The following is a 14558-nucleotide window of genomic DNA, read 5'->3' as shown; positions in this document are numbered from 1 at the left end:
ATAATTTTCCAAATCAATGCATCTTCGTATGCAATGTTGCCAGGTCAGCGATCCACATTTCTTTGCAAGCCCTGTACCTAATGCAATGCTTTTGTTCACCTTGTTTTCAAACATCTGTGCCTTTTTGTGTGTCCTTTCCCCATTGCATACACTTTTGTATACAGATTTTGATGGGGTGCCGTTAGAAAATTTGGTGGGGTGCAGATTTTGAAGGAGAATTGAATCTCAGTGCATAAATTGTTGCAAGAGTATGGCTCAAAATTCTCCCCAGCCCTGCTTTTAAGTGCATCCCAGGCTCAGCGAGGTTCTTCCCTTAACTCGTGTCAGGACATCTGTCAACACAGCATTGCCCTGCCAGGTGTGTGAGATGCTGCCCAGTGGAGAGGAACAAGAGAAAGCCAGAGGTCAGCAGGAGCAAACGCTGTCACTTCTTGGGCTGGTTTCTACCAAACTTGCATGATGATTGAAAGCTGCCAGCCAAGAGTGCCTGGCCAACGGCGTGCCCGTTTCCAAGCTCATCCGCATGCCTCGAAATGAATTTGGCAGCAGGAAAGCCAGCTGACAAATGGGTGTGCACATGGCTTCTTTTGTCCCAGCAGGGCATGGCACTTCTGATGCATGTCAACGGCTGGTCTGTTGCTTTTCAAGCAGAATGATCAGCTGTACCATGTGTAACTGCAAAGCCTTCCCAGAATCTCCCTAGGGATTCCATTTCTAGCCACCTTCTTGTCCCAAATGGCTATGACTGTACATGTTGAGATGTACTTTTCCAGAAGCAGGTACTGTTCTTCTAGATCAAGGACAGAGAATGTGCCACTCTCGTGCACCAATGTACCCCCAGACACTTCCTTGGTGCAAGAAATTCAATAGGGGAAGTGACAATCCAGTGGATCTTCCCGACTTAGCCCCGTGAATTCTATTCTATCAACCTTGTGTTGCTGCTGCCTTGGTCTGATGGGAGTCAAGAGAACATGTGGGATTGCATTTTTAAAACAAGCTATGGAAACTAGGGAAACTCCCTGCAAACTCCAGGTTAGGCCTGCAGGTCAGAAGCCCATCATCCTGGCCATTGATCACCATGGTAGCATGGCTAGTTTCCCTTGGCAGAATCACCACAGATGGACCAGAAGTGGTGTTGCAGCTGCAACTTTGGGCACATCGTGAGAAGGCAAGTGTCACTGGGGGAGAAAATCATGCTAGGGCAAGTCAAAGGGGAGAGGAGGAGGAGGAGGAGGAGGAGGAGGAGGAGGAGGAGACCAACCAGGAGATGGATCCATAAAGGAAGCCACAGCTTGCAACAGCTGAGCAGGGCTATCAAGGACGGGACACGCTGGGGGGCATGAATTCACGGGGCCATCCTAAGTCAGAGATCACTTGATGGCACATTGCAACAAGAATCTGCCACCCACTTCACAATTTTCAATGACTTGTGGGGTTTGGTGAGGGAGGAAAAGAGGGACACTAGTCGCATTTTTCTACCCCTGGACCAGACAGGGAATTGCATTCTTTGGAGATGCGAACAGGTAGCCTACAGCCCGTTGGCCAGCCTGGCTGATTTTTGTAGCTACTTACCCCTGTACACGCATTTCTGTATGCATTAATATGATGATTCAGAAAAACGTACATTTGGAGGCATCAGCAGTCACTCAGTGGCCTTCCCTTTTAGCAACTAGGGAGATACATAAATAACAACAACAATGGTCCAAAATCAGGTGTGTTCACATCAAAATAGCAGCTGAACTCATCCCTGCGGCTTTCTCTGTTTGTTTCATTCCAGATAAAGTTTGTGCTTGCAAACTCTTTTTATGCCATCCGCAATGCTTCAGGCCCTGAGGATGTTACATCTCAATCATGCCTGAGCTTAATCTCCTGCCTTCTAATGAATTCCAGACTCATTTTCCTAACCTCTCCTCGCAGTCAGACCCCTGAGACCCCTAATTGTGCCAGTTACCCTTTCATGCACTTTTCTAATCCTGCAGCTGCTCTTGGTAATACGGACAAGCCACCACCGGCAGCAGAAGCCACTTTTTCTGGCAAGACGATTTTCAAGAGAGCCAGAAACTGCAGATCCTCAGCCACTCCCTCGATCAATTCCTGCTTATGAGCAGCTATTTAGAGGTAAAAAATAGAATGAGGTTTAACGGTTATGTATTATCTGACTGCAACGTGGGTGAAGGATATTCTTCATCATTCTAGATGAAATTATCTTGATTATTTGGGTGGCTACTGGGCAGGTTTGTGTGGGAAAGAAGCTGCACTGCTCTTTTTTTCTGTTTATATTATGCATTAAAATGTTGATTGCTTGAATACACAAGAGGCTTGGCTTGGGGTGCCAAATTCTAGAGCCCCCCAGACATTATCTGAGGGGGGGCATAGGGTATTTCAGATTTCCAGCCCTGAGGTCAGAGGCAATGCTCTAAACTCTGAGGTGGGAAGCAAAGCTCTGGAACTGTCTTCGCATATCTGGTGCGGCAAAACCACACTGGCTGCTCTGTGAGACCTGGAAAGAAACCTCAGGGAGCTCAAGGGGGCATTTGGGGGAGTCAGGTAGCCACAACTGGCCATCCAGGGAAACTGCATGATGGGAGAAATGGGGAAGGCCTTCTCCTGCTCTGCATCAGTTCAGCAAGAGCTTCCAAGCACCACGAGATACAGCTCTCTCCGGAGGGTATCCATTGGGCATGAGACGGGCAGTTGCTGTTGGCGCACATTCCCAGGGCATGCTCATCTGGACCAAGAGGAGGAGCAGGGGAGGCCTCAGAAGAACATCTGGGCCAATTCCAGATGTTGGGATGAGAGCAGCAGAGATGCTTATCTCAAGGCCAGACTCCACAGGTGCTCCTCTGAGAACAGCCCAGATGTGCAGCTATCGGGAGGGGCTTGAAACATGGGGGCTTCTCAGAGACAGACGAGGCATGGCTATTGGCCCCATGGCATGGCATCAGGAGAAGGGTACCCAATTAGAGGGCTGGCATGCAGAGAGGGGGCATGCTCATTTCCGAAAGGTCACTCCCAAAAGGATGGGGCCCAAATGTACACATAAGGAGAGTTCCCTGATGAAAACACTAGATTGGGCTCAACTGCTCTGTGCATGGTCAGAGATTCAGTCTAGGTGTTTGTGCATCTGGAAAATGCTTTGTTTAATACAGGACTTTTCGCAAGAAAGGTCTGTGGCTTGGGATGTGGGAGGGGAGGAACCGTAGCTCGTAACAATGGCACCATGTGAGAAGCAGAGAGCATGAAAGTGAAAGCAGGTCCGATGAAGAATGCATACGAGGAGCTGAGTAAGTTTAGGCAGGAGGAGCAGGATTACCAGGGAGGAACCATCTTCCACTAGCCACCTGCCATGCAGAAAGCAGAGCAGCCTTTTGCTTTGAAGGCAGGACCGGAACCAGCAGGTGGAAGCGGCAAAGACGCAGATGTTAGTTAACATCGGGAGAAATGTCAGGGACCTCAGTAGGATTTTTTTTAAACAGTGGGTAATGCTACTTGTGCTCATCTGCATTAGTGCTAGTGCACGCTTGTGCAAACTTCTTCTCAAATAAGCTTTCATGGACAATGCCCACTTCACTGGATTCCTTTGCATCTGATGACGGGGGCAGCATTCGCAAAAGCTACAATGAAAGTGTTACTCTTAAAGTACCACAAGTAAGGATGTCAGAGAAGCCCACAATGAATTCAGATTTCTGTACATTCAGATTCAGATTCTGCCGTGCACCTTCTCCTGAGCGGCATGGAAACTGTGGACTACTTTTTCATTGGGGTTGCAAGGTGGCACGATGTTTCATCAACACAACTGCATATTAGCACACTATTGCTAATGCGCCTGAACACTTGCTCAAATCGGCAGTAGTTAATACTCATAGCACTAACTAGGACATTTGCACAGGTGTGCATTAGTGTGTATGCAAATGAGCACAAGCAGGATTGCGTTCTTTCAAAATAAAAATCCAATTCCGTCAATGAGCACATGCTAGAATTAAAGATGGCTGGCAATTTAATGAACACAGATGGAATGGGATTACCAAAATCCATACATCCATAGCCACAGGATGCTGGTAGTTTTGTGGCAACAGACCAACAAAGCTACCCACTGGAAACTCATAGAGGCTATGCCCAGGTCCAGGTCCAGGGGGGCAGGAGTCATGACAGATGCAGAGGACCCAAAGCATGGCAGGGACTAAACACAGCCCAAAGTCCAGTACCTGAACCAAAGGCAGAGTAGTAGTCAAGAAACAGGCAGAAGTCTGGAACCAAGGGTGTGTATCAGAACAAGCCAAGGATATGGTCATGAGCAAGACAAAGGTTGAGAACCAGGAAGACAACAGAGCAAGGAGGAGGTTCCATAGATGGATATCTGGATGGGATGCGGTAGCAGCAGAAGGTAAAGCCAGCAAGGCAAAGTAGCAAGGCAAGGCAGGAACTGGATGCAGAAAATGGAACACAGAACAGCAAGCAGGAAGACCTGTGTTGTGAATTGATAACAGCAAGGTAGGAACCAGATGAAACAAGGGCCAGGCAAGATGCAGGGGTTGACCCACATCACAGACCCACATTACAGAGACAACCACTGGAGGGAAGAGCTTGCTCTTATACAGCTATTCCCCCAGATCTCTCCGCTGTGGCTTCTCAGGAAGCTGAGAGCTCCAGCAAGGTTTGTGTCCAATCATGACAATTACTATAATACTCACTTCATTTCGGGCCACTAGATGAAGCTCCAGAGCTGCCCAGATCCAAGATGGTTAGAGTTATTTGAAAGTGAGGCAAGCAACTTTGGCACAGGGTGGTCTTCCCTTTACTGGGGGTATTTCAGTAGTCATCTGTTGAGGATGCAGGACTTGCGAGATTCCTGCACTGAGAAAGGAGAGAGAAAAATGAACTAGATGACATCCAAGGAACCACACATGGGCTCAAATACTGAGCAATGGCCCCTTGCAATAGTGTATACACTGTAGTCATTCATATTGACCAGAGACGTTCCCTAGTTCATGTACATGTCCAAAGTACTTGTTTTCTAAATATTTTCCTGGGCTATGTCCCCTTCCCATGGCTTCACCATATTCCCTTTCAGATTTTGTAGATTTGGTCCCATACCCTGAAAGGCTAAAATGTTCCTTCAGAGCTATTGCCACTAACAGTAACAAGTTGTATAAGCTAAAATATGCAACATTTGGGGTAATTTTGGATACTTTTCCTTTGCCACCTTTTTGCCTTCCACCCCACATACCTCTTACATGTGACACTTTAGAGTGTCTCTAAAAATGGAGTCCTGCCTTTGGGCTGAGGGGGGTTCCACACCTGGGTTGTAGGGCCTTAAGGCAATGCAATCCTCCTGCAAGCCAATGGGGCCATCACAACTCATCCTGAAATGGCTCTGAGTTCATTTGCATGCGGTCCTTTGGCTGTGTGCTCCTGGTACAGGAATGAAGGAAGTCTAGATTGGCATGGCAGGCAATAAAATTCCATGCACAAGGTGTCTCGTAAAACTGCTGTTTTCACGTCTTTCCATAAAATTGTACAACACCTTTAATACAGGCCCTTGGCTTTTTATGGTCTTAATACTATTTATGATCTCCAAATGGTCTTCTTAGTCAGACTTGCGTGCTTGCAGAGACTCCGAAGAAAAGGGGAATCCTAGCAATTGAATTAAACTTCTCTAGACTGAGAACCTAACTTCTGTGACCAGGAAGTCAGTGATTTGCAAGGGTTTCTGGGTCTTTCCCACCAGGGCTTATGGATACATTTGGATGAAAACTCTCCTTATCAGATAGACACTGTCCTGGGTTCTATGAAGACCTGGTTCTCTCCATAATAAGTACTCTTCCTTTGCTGCAGAGAAGAGATTTCTGCCCCATCTTGACCCCTATTTCAAAGTGATTCAACTTTCATGAATATTCCCTTTATGGTTCATGGGTGATGAGGAAGGGAGCAAGGCCAATGTCTTGTGCCTGCATGTGGAGCATTCCCTCCAGGACTCCTGCCACTATTGAACCCAAAGATAATTCTATAATCATCCAAATTGAAACAATGCCTGATGGATGGGAGAGGCTGAGTTTGATCCGTGTTGTGAAGCATGCTTTACACTCAATGGGTTCGCAAATGAGCAAATGCATTATAAGTACAGGGTGAAAAGTCCCCTCGATTCTAGCGGCTGCAGTATTCCAAATAGCTCAATGGACAACAGTTCCCTTCCTTCTTTCATTGCTCCCTCCCTCCCTCCCTTTTTCCTTAGCTTGAATTGAAAAGAACAGAAATCCTTTAACATTCATGGATGGCTGTCCTTTAACGTTAAGTTGCTCCATCTTTACTAGCCTCTGTTATCAGGCATATCAACACCTCTTATTTCAACCCATTGATTTTTGCTTTCTTTGGGTTTGGTGCCAACATTGTCCCACCCTATACAATGAAGTTTTCCTGTAAAGGACTTACACATCCAGCAGAGAATCTTCCAGACTATCAAGCTGGCTCAGATAAAGATGGGACAGGAACTTAACCTGCTTTGTGAATGTCAAAGCTTTGGGCCTGGGCCATAGCAGATGTAACAGGCACAAGAAAATCTGGAAAAAATATTAAAAAGGCATGCTTTAGTCAGTGAAGGAAAGTGTGAGCTTTTGGGGGGAAAGTGCAGAAGTGTGCATGTTTTTCCCATTCTTAATGTGCACTTTTTCATTTCATTGAACAGAAAAAGAGGTCAGAAAGGAGCAAGATGAAGGGAATTCTGAAGCTGAGTTCAGAGTTCCTCAACAAATCTACGCATCCCTAGTTTTCCCATCCCTGTGTAGGATTCCTCTCCAGTCCTCCTGTTTATGCATTTGTCTTGTTCCCCACTCCCAGCCTGATTTGAGCAAAGGTTTTGATCTGCACACATTTTTCATTGACCAAATCAGCCCCACTTTAGTCCACAGAGGAAACACGTACCAAAATGTGTGGAGCTTTGCACAAATCTCCAATTCTATTACTGCTCAATTTGCCAAAGTTTTTGTTAGGACCAAGTAGCAGTTACAAATGGGAACCAGACAGGAGGTAACATTCAGAGGATTCTAATGATCTCCAACAGTTTTTGTTCACCCCTCCCCAGTAAAAGCAGGAATCAGTGGTCCCAAAGCTGGGATTGGAATGTAGAAGCCATGTGCTTTTGAGGCCCTGAATCATCCTAGAGAGCATTCAGATTCAAATGGGTGACAGCTTAACCTACTTTGTGAAGACAGCTCCTGTATTTCCAGCCCAAAGGCATAACTGCTCCATCAACCTCTGACTGCAAGGATGAGTTCCCTGAAACTTCTCCTGTCCCTCAGCCCTGCTAAAGAATGACATGAAAGGAACAACTACAAGCCCTTCAAGAATAACAGTCAGCAGCACGCAAGAGTGGAGTCACTAGAAGACCAGGCCTGTGTTTTTCAGGCCTCAGTTGGCTGCAGTCCTTTGCTAAGACAACATTTTTCTCCAGCAGACTGAGAACTATGGAGCTATCCATAGTCCTGATAGCTGTTCACCTGAATCCATGAAGGCTACATGGGTAGTAAATTGACTTGGCTTCACCTTACAGACTTCTTCTGACCTGACTGACTTCCTGGACCTATCCTACATTGTCCTGAATAACTCGACCTGATCTTTTGATCCCATCTATTTTACTTCTATTTCCTCTGTATAGCCTGCCCTTTCATGAGTCCTAACCCAAGGTGACCAGGATAATGGCCTCCCTTGTGCTAAAGGTCAACATAAGTGGAGTGGGGAACTGCAGTTTCTCATGGTGACCCACACTTTAACAGGGCACGGTCCCCAGACAGAGACTAAATCAAGACAATGATAAGCAGGGACTAGGAAATCAGAACTATATTGGGTTAAACGGGGACACTTGGCACATCTGCAGTTGATGCATTGCTAGTCTTCACCACGTGAATCATTTGTCCTTGAAGAAAAAGAAAAAAGGAAAGATACCATCTAAGCAAATAAGAGAGACAAATAAATGTGTTATCTTCTTTACCGAAGGGAAGTACAGAAAGATTAACTGATCCAAGGTTGTGCAAGGAGAACTGACAGAAATTGGCCCGGGATCAAGCTTTGGGAATACTCACTCCCAGTGTGCCCTTACTGCAAAACTTTCCTGCTTCTCCCAGCCTGCTCTAAGCAGCCAAAAAATTCTATGGGCTCTTATCAGTTTGGGTTGATTTATCTACTTTTTTTACACATTTCTATTCAATTGTATTTTGCTGCTTTGTGCTGTGTATACGACTCTGACTGGTGTAATCAATTTATTTTTTATCTCTGTTCTTTGGTATCCCTTATACCCTTGAGACTTAGAATGCAGTGGCTTGCTGCTTGTGACTACAATAAAAATGAAGCTCAGGGTGGGGAAGGTGCCGAGTTGGAAAACTGTGCTGTATTTTTAAAGGGGGGGAATGTAATGCTTCTAACAAGTAGGAGGCTCTCTAGAGACAGCATTCTTAAGCCACTGAGAAACTGGCTGGAGGGAGAGATGGAGAATGCTATCCATCTCGAGTCAAAGCTCATTTTCCCTTTGGCTTTCTGAGGAGGCGGCATGGAATGTAGCAGCTCCCAGGGCCAGTCCTAGCATGAAGCACAGTGAACCTTCTGCCAATGGGGCACCTTTTCCTAATTGTAGCTTTCAGCCAGGATTGTGGCTGGGGAGGGAAGGCATAACTCTCCCATCTCTGCACTGTGGTCCCTGTCCAAATTTACTCCTCCACAGGCAGCAATGGTATTTAGGAAATCATGCTCCATTGGTTGCAATGGAACATTTCTTCCTTAGTGTACCTTCATGCATAGACTGCTTGATTTGGACTGGACTGCAAATGGGAGGGATGGGTTAATCCAATGGGGACACCTGTATTGAGCTTAATCTGTTTAGAAAACAACACCATAGAGAGCTTCAGTGATATCTTCATCTCTTCTTCTCAATCTAATGCAGGAAGCTGGTGTGGAGAGTCTTCCTGGCTGCAGAGAGCTGCTGACGCTGCTGTTACAGAGGTTGTGGTGGGCGTGTGCCATCACATCATCTTCAGTCTATGGCAACCACGTGAATGAAAGCTCCCCAAAATCTCCTGTCTATGGCAGCTCCATTCAATTCTTCCAAGTTGGAGGCTGTGGCTCCCGTATTGGAGTCAATCTATCTCATATTTTGTCTTCCCCTTAATCTTCCACATTCAAATTTCCTACCATGATGGTCTTCTCCAATAATTCTTGCCTTCTTGTCTGAAGTACCACAGCCTGAGTTTTTGTTCCATTTTTGCTTCTAGGGAAAGTTCTGGCTTGATTTGATCTAGGACCCACTTGTTTAATCTTTCCATCCAGTGTATCCCCAGAGCTCTCCTCCAGCACCATGTTTCAAATGCATCCATTTTCTTCCTTTCAGTTTTTTTCACTGTCCAGCTTTCACACCCACAGATGGTGATTGGCAGTACAGTAGTTTGGATGATCTCAACCCTGGATCTCAAACATCCTTCCACATATCTGGGAGCAGCTAAAGATACTTTTAAGTATAAAAGATACAAATTAAGCCCCCAGTCATCTAATCCTAATAAGGAAGTTAGCATGATGCACCTCATGCTGCACCCCACTCCAGTTGAACACTCCTTAGAAATTTCTTCACCTTTAGCAAAAACCATGGAGTGGGGGCTTTCAGTGAGAGGATGATAGAAAAACTGCCTGATCATCCATGAATTTTAGACAGTATCGATTTAGCAGACAAAATCCATACGTCCATGGAATGGATCCATGAAAATATAGATGCCCTTTCAAGCCTGTACTCCTTTCATATAGTGATCAGATTCTTCTTACTGCTGATCCACCTCATGATTATTTATGGGTACAATGAACATCAAAGACAGAAGAGGGTGTGTGGTGAATCACAGCAAGGATTAGTCATTTTAGCTGTTCTCTTGTCTTCTGCAAACATAACCAGCCTCTGCTTGCAAGCAAGACTGTCGTCAGATGAGAAAAATACAGAGAACCCAACGCAGTGTTGACACAGAGCCTACCTTGAATGGAAATGTCCAGAGCATCTTTCTCTCTGCGGTTGGATCCCTCTTGCCTTGGACGTAATGAACAGGTACTGAAAAGCAGAGCCAAGCCATTGTCTTTCCTTTTTCTTGGCCCCTCAGATGTGAGGGTGCTTCCCAAATGTTCCCCATTTGGGGGGATGGCAGTTACATCTTCTCCCTTGCCTCGGTTCATCAGAAAGTCTCAAGTACATGAGTCACAGTGGGATGGACTGAGAGTCCAACCGAGTCCAGCGTTCTGATCACGTTGTTGCCTGTGGGAAACCAAAAGTAGGCCATGTGTGCAATAGCACCTTTCCAGTCACACTCTTGAGCAACTGCTGAACATAAGTATGCTACGTATTGGAGGGGGCACCTAGCCACCAGGACTAGCAGCACTGGTAGTCTTAGGAATTGGTCTAACCCACCTTTAAAAATATCCAGATGGGTGGCCAAGAGTGCATGTTGTCATAGCAGATTCCATTATGCACTATGCACTGTGTGGGGTAACTCCTTTTATTTGCTCCAAATTTATACCATCTAGCGTCATGGGATGCAACCCTTGGCCCTAGAATTATGAGAGTGGAAGAACAAAATCTCTTAATCCACTTGCTTCACGTGATGCACAGCTGTGCACTCCTCTTGCACGTTTCTCCTCTCCTCACCATCTTTCTAAGCTAAACAGTCCCGGTCATTGTAATATTCCTCCATAGGAAAGACGCTTTAGTTTTAGTTGCTCTTTGCTGCATTTTTCAACACAATGACATCTTTTTTATTATTATTTTTATTTTTGAGGTATGGAGACTGGAGCTGAACACAGCAGAGTTGGATACTGCATCTGGGGCATTGTGCAGGATACAAAGTGGCTACTTCCTGAAAACACAATTTTGGGAAGAAGCAAAGAAGCTTTGCTACTGACACAGTTAATGCCACCCTGCAAGCCATTTGATGAAAGGTCAACCCAATGCTGTGATAATGAACCCACCCCAACCAGCAGCAATAGCTCAAGCCAAAATGCCAGCTAGAACAGCATTTGCTGACCCCACTGCCTATTCATCAGGTCATTGTTGCAGCTCCTTCATGGAAGGGCTGGACTTCTTTCCATTGTCTAGTGGGCTATCTCCTTGGAAACCTTGGCTAGGTTCAGGGCTAAGTGGCACTATCTTCATTCAGTAGTGAGTGTGCATATGACAGCAGGTCATCCATCACTGGCAACTGCCTTGAATGTCTAAGTAGTGTCCCTCAAAGCAACATGGCTGTTCTCAGTTCAGACTTTTCCTAAAAGCTCTTCTTGCAGAGTCCACAGTGGCTGCATTATCGCTGGGGCATTACCAATGCTTTCTGGCCTCATGTGTTGCAGATTGTCCTGATTTGATTTGCCTCTCTGCGTTCCACAAGTTTTCTTGTAAAGCTATGTGTAAGAAGAGCCCAAAGAAAATGGTGTCACACCATGCAAACGTGTGAAGGAGTAGAGGGATCACGCCAGGTATCACACCGCTCCTGATGTTCCGGTGTTCACAGCAGTGCAGATGGATCACTTCAGATGCTGGACACAGTGGTCCTACAGGGCAGATGCTCTTTACATAAACCTGCTGCACTTTCATTCTCCTACATAGGAGCCTCAGACATCTGCCCCAAAGTTATGTGCTAATGGCACCATTATGCCCTTACAAGCTGAATGTAGATGGGCTTTCTCTGCATGGTCTGTACCCCCATCTTTGTAAGGCCATCTTATTCTGGAGAGAGTCAGCCTCTCAGGAACAAGACTCAGGCTTAACAGGACCATGCAGTGTTTCTGGGGCCCACACATTTATGCTGCCCAGCTTGGCTCCTAGAAGAGCTAATCTGAAGCAGGTTGAAGGTTCCTAGAAGAGTTAGTCTGAACCAGCTAACACTGGACAGTGGAGGTAAGTCTAGTGAAGTAGGATGGCAAAGCAAGGCCAGACCAGGCTGGGTTAGACCAGAGGAGTCTGTCAAGTCCCTGGACAAATGTAGGATGACCTGAGCTCTCTTAGGGAGAACTGTTGTCTCAGCAACATGTAGAGGTCATTTGAGGCCTTATGAGGATTGACTGGTCTTAGCCTGATGTTAAGCCCACCCTCTGTGAGGAGCTGTCTGTCTCTTGAAGGACCATTGATTTGCAGCAGCTGGTTCCTCCTCAGCAGAGTCAATGCAAACTGCACTGGACGAGGCATCTTCTGAGTCATCATAGTCTTCTAAAGTCACATCCTCTGGCCTGGAAATCCTGGGCTAGCAGATGACGCTCACAGGATCTTGTCTCCTCCACCTTGGAATCTTTTTCTGAGCCAGAGGGGGCATCAGGCCAGAGGAAATCAGGGTCTCACTGTATGGCTGTGAGCTCCCATTTAACTGCTCCCACAAGACCTTGAATGGACCCTGGAATTGGTGGTATTTTTTAAAAAATGACGCCACTTGAAGAATATGGCCACACTTGTGGTTGCCTAAGCCCCTCAGGGGCCCACTAGCCTGGAGTTGTCCCTGGTGGTCCATATGGATGGGCAGTAGCTCTCCATGTTTCCAGGAAAAGAAATTCTCCAGTCCAGCCTGCAGATGCTGATCAGGCCTGGAACCTTCTGCATAGAAAGAAGATGTGTTCTCCATGCAGAATTAAGACAGTCTCACCTAGAAGTAAAAGCTTCATGCATGCAAATATGTACATTTATGTAAATATATATTCCTCTTGCATACGCAGTCTGGGAGAGATAATATTGAACTGCAGGGTATTGCAATCCCTTACAAATTGAACACACCTCCATTCTCTCTTTGCTTGTAAGTACAACTTGGGTAAACTTTTACCATACCTTGATTAAAAACTTGGGCTGCCAAGGGATATATTAAATATCTATATATGTGGTGATTGAACAACTGCTAGTTTTTGCCTGCAAGCTGGTAATAAAACCTGCTTGATTTGAGCCAACAGAAATTTCATATTTGTCTAAACTGCAATGAAAAGTCCAGGAAGCAGAAAAGGGGAACTGTGGCCAGTGACAAGTTCTCACCCTGGAAAAATCATCTGCTCTTGTCAACACTGCACTCCATTCAAGCAGGGTTGTCTACCCTCTGGTCTGGGGGCCAATCTGGTCAGCCTAAGCCCTCTAGATGGCCACCTCCACATCCCCTGGTCCCACCTTCCTTCCCTCAGCCACTTTTTGTCTGATGGTTTCCAGCTTCTTCATACTTCTCGTCTCCATTCTAAAAGGCTGGACCACGTCTCCTGAGCCTTAGTTACTGGCAGTATGTGATTGTGTTATTTGGCCCTATGCCTTTGCCTTCAGGCATCCCCAGCATTACAATGCAGACCTTGAGAAGTTCTCCAAATTGAATTTGGCAGTCAGGCTGCAAGAGATTTTAGAGAAACATATGGGGGACCTAGCAGCTCCTTCACATACAGGTGCCCCACCGCTCCCTTGGGCAATTTCAGAGGACTAGAACACTCTAATTACACAGAAGTGCATTTTGGCTCCACCTTAAGAAGAACATTCTGAAGGAAAGAATTGTTCGGTGGTAGAAAATACCTTGAGAGGTGGAGGGCTCCCCTTCACTGGAGGTATTTGAGTAGAAGCTGGGTGGCCACCATCTGTCAGTAATACAGAGCCAACATCTGTGCAGATGAACCCCAAGAAGACCTGGGAACTCACTCTGCCTGGAAGTGGGTTGAGAAGGTCCTGCTGAGATGTTTAGGGTGAAAGAGGAGGAAATGGAGGAAAACAACTCTGATGGGGAGGAGGCCAGGCAGCTGATGCCCACTGAAGTTGTCCGTCTTCGAGTGAAAAGGAAGAGGAGAAGCAGGAATCGGAGATCTGAGGTTAAAACAGAAAAGGAAGCACAGTGCAGCCGAAGAGGCCACCCAGTGGAGTGGCCCACCTTGAGTATGGGGTGGTGGCCCATTTGGCTTAAACTGGGCAGGCCATCGCCTTGCCCAACAGTGTCCTGGCAACCTTCTTTTCTGCTGCTGTAATGTAGGGAGCAGCACTCAGTAAAGTCTGGCTGGATGCTTTGACTCTTTTGACTGCAAGATCTCCTCTTTAGCCTGAAGCAGTGCTGGCTGGTGGGTTGCCTGTGTATAATCAAAGCGAATGGATTGAAATTCCAAGTTCCTGCTTGTGCAGTGAGAGAGAGAGAGAGAGAGAGAGAGAGAGAGAGAGAGAGAGAGAGAGAGAGAACTGGCATCTGTCATTTGGATGCTGCACCTGCTCCAAGCACAGGGCTGGACTAGATGGTCTCTTAAATACCTTCCAATTTTGTGCTTCGGTGAGTCCAGGAAGAGGCTTAAAAGTACAGTTTGCATAATTTAAGACTTTCTGCGAACATGAAACCTGAATAATTAATGTCAAACGACATGCTAATCACCTTGGAACACAAACAGGAAGGCAACTCTGCCCTGCTCTTGCATACGCACACAGTTCTCATTAATAGATAAGAGGAGAGGGAGCAAGATGGACGCCTGCTGAGCACTGCAAAGGGGTCCCCCTTTTGTCTTTTATGTCTGCATCTCCGTGCAGCATTTAAAACATGGATTCCTGATACATTATTTAAGGG

General features: G+C 46.2%; 1 long non-coding RNA gene across 12 annotated transcripts in view; it reads right to left on the bottom strand.

Moving 5' to 3' along the window:
• Positions 1-14558, bottom strand: part of LOC123028690 — a 78314-nt gene that overhangs the window by 873 nt on the left and 62883 nt on the right. For 6 of the 12 annotated variants that reach the window (XR_006415734.1, XR_006415737.1, XR_006415738.1 and 3 more), the window contains 5 exons: positions 13535-14076; positions 9999-10273; positions 6430-6557; positions 4692-4854; positions 1319-1669 (listed from right to left, as the gene is read on the bottom strand). This is a non-coding gene — a long non-coding RNA (uncharacterized LOC123028690). Of the gene's footprint in view, positions 1-1318; positions 1670-4691; positions 4855-6429; positions 6558-9998; positions 10274-10426; positions 10567-13534; positions 14117-14558 lie in introns of those variants that run through there. The other 6 variants (XR_006415743.1, XR_006415736.1, XR_006415739.1 and 3 more) reach the window with 6 other exon arrangements.

Source organism: Varanus komodoensis, unplaced genomic scaffold (assembly GCF_004798865.1).
Source record: "Varanus komodoensis strain SLA01 unplaced genomic scaffold, ASM479886v1 scaffold38, whole genome shotgun sequence".
NCBI lineage: Eukaryota > Metazoa > Chordata > Lepidosauria > Squamata > Varanidae > Varanus > Varanus komodoensis.
This window is presented reverse-complemented; position numbering and strand designations above follow the sequence as displayed.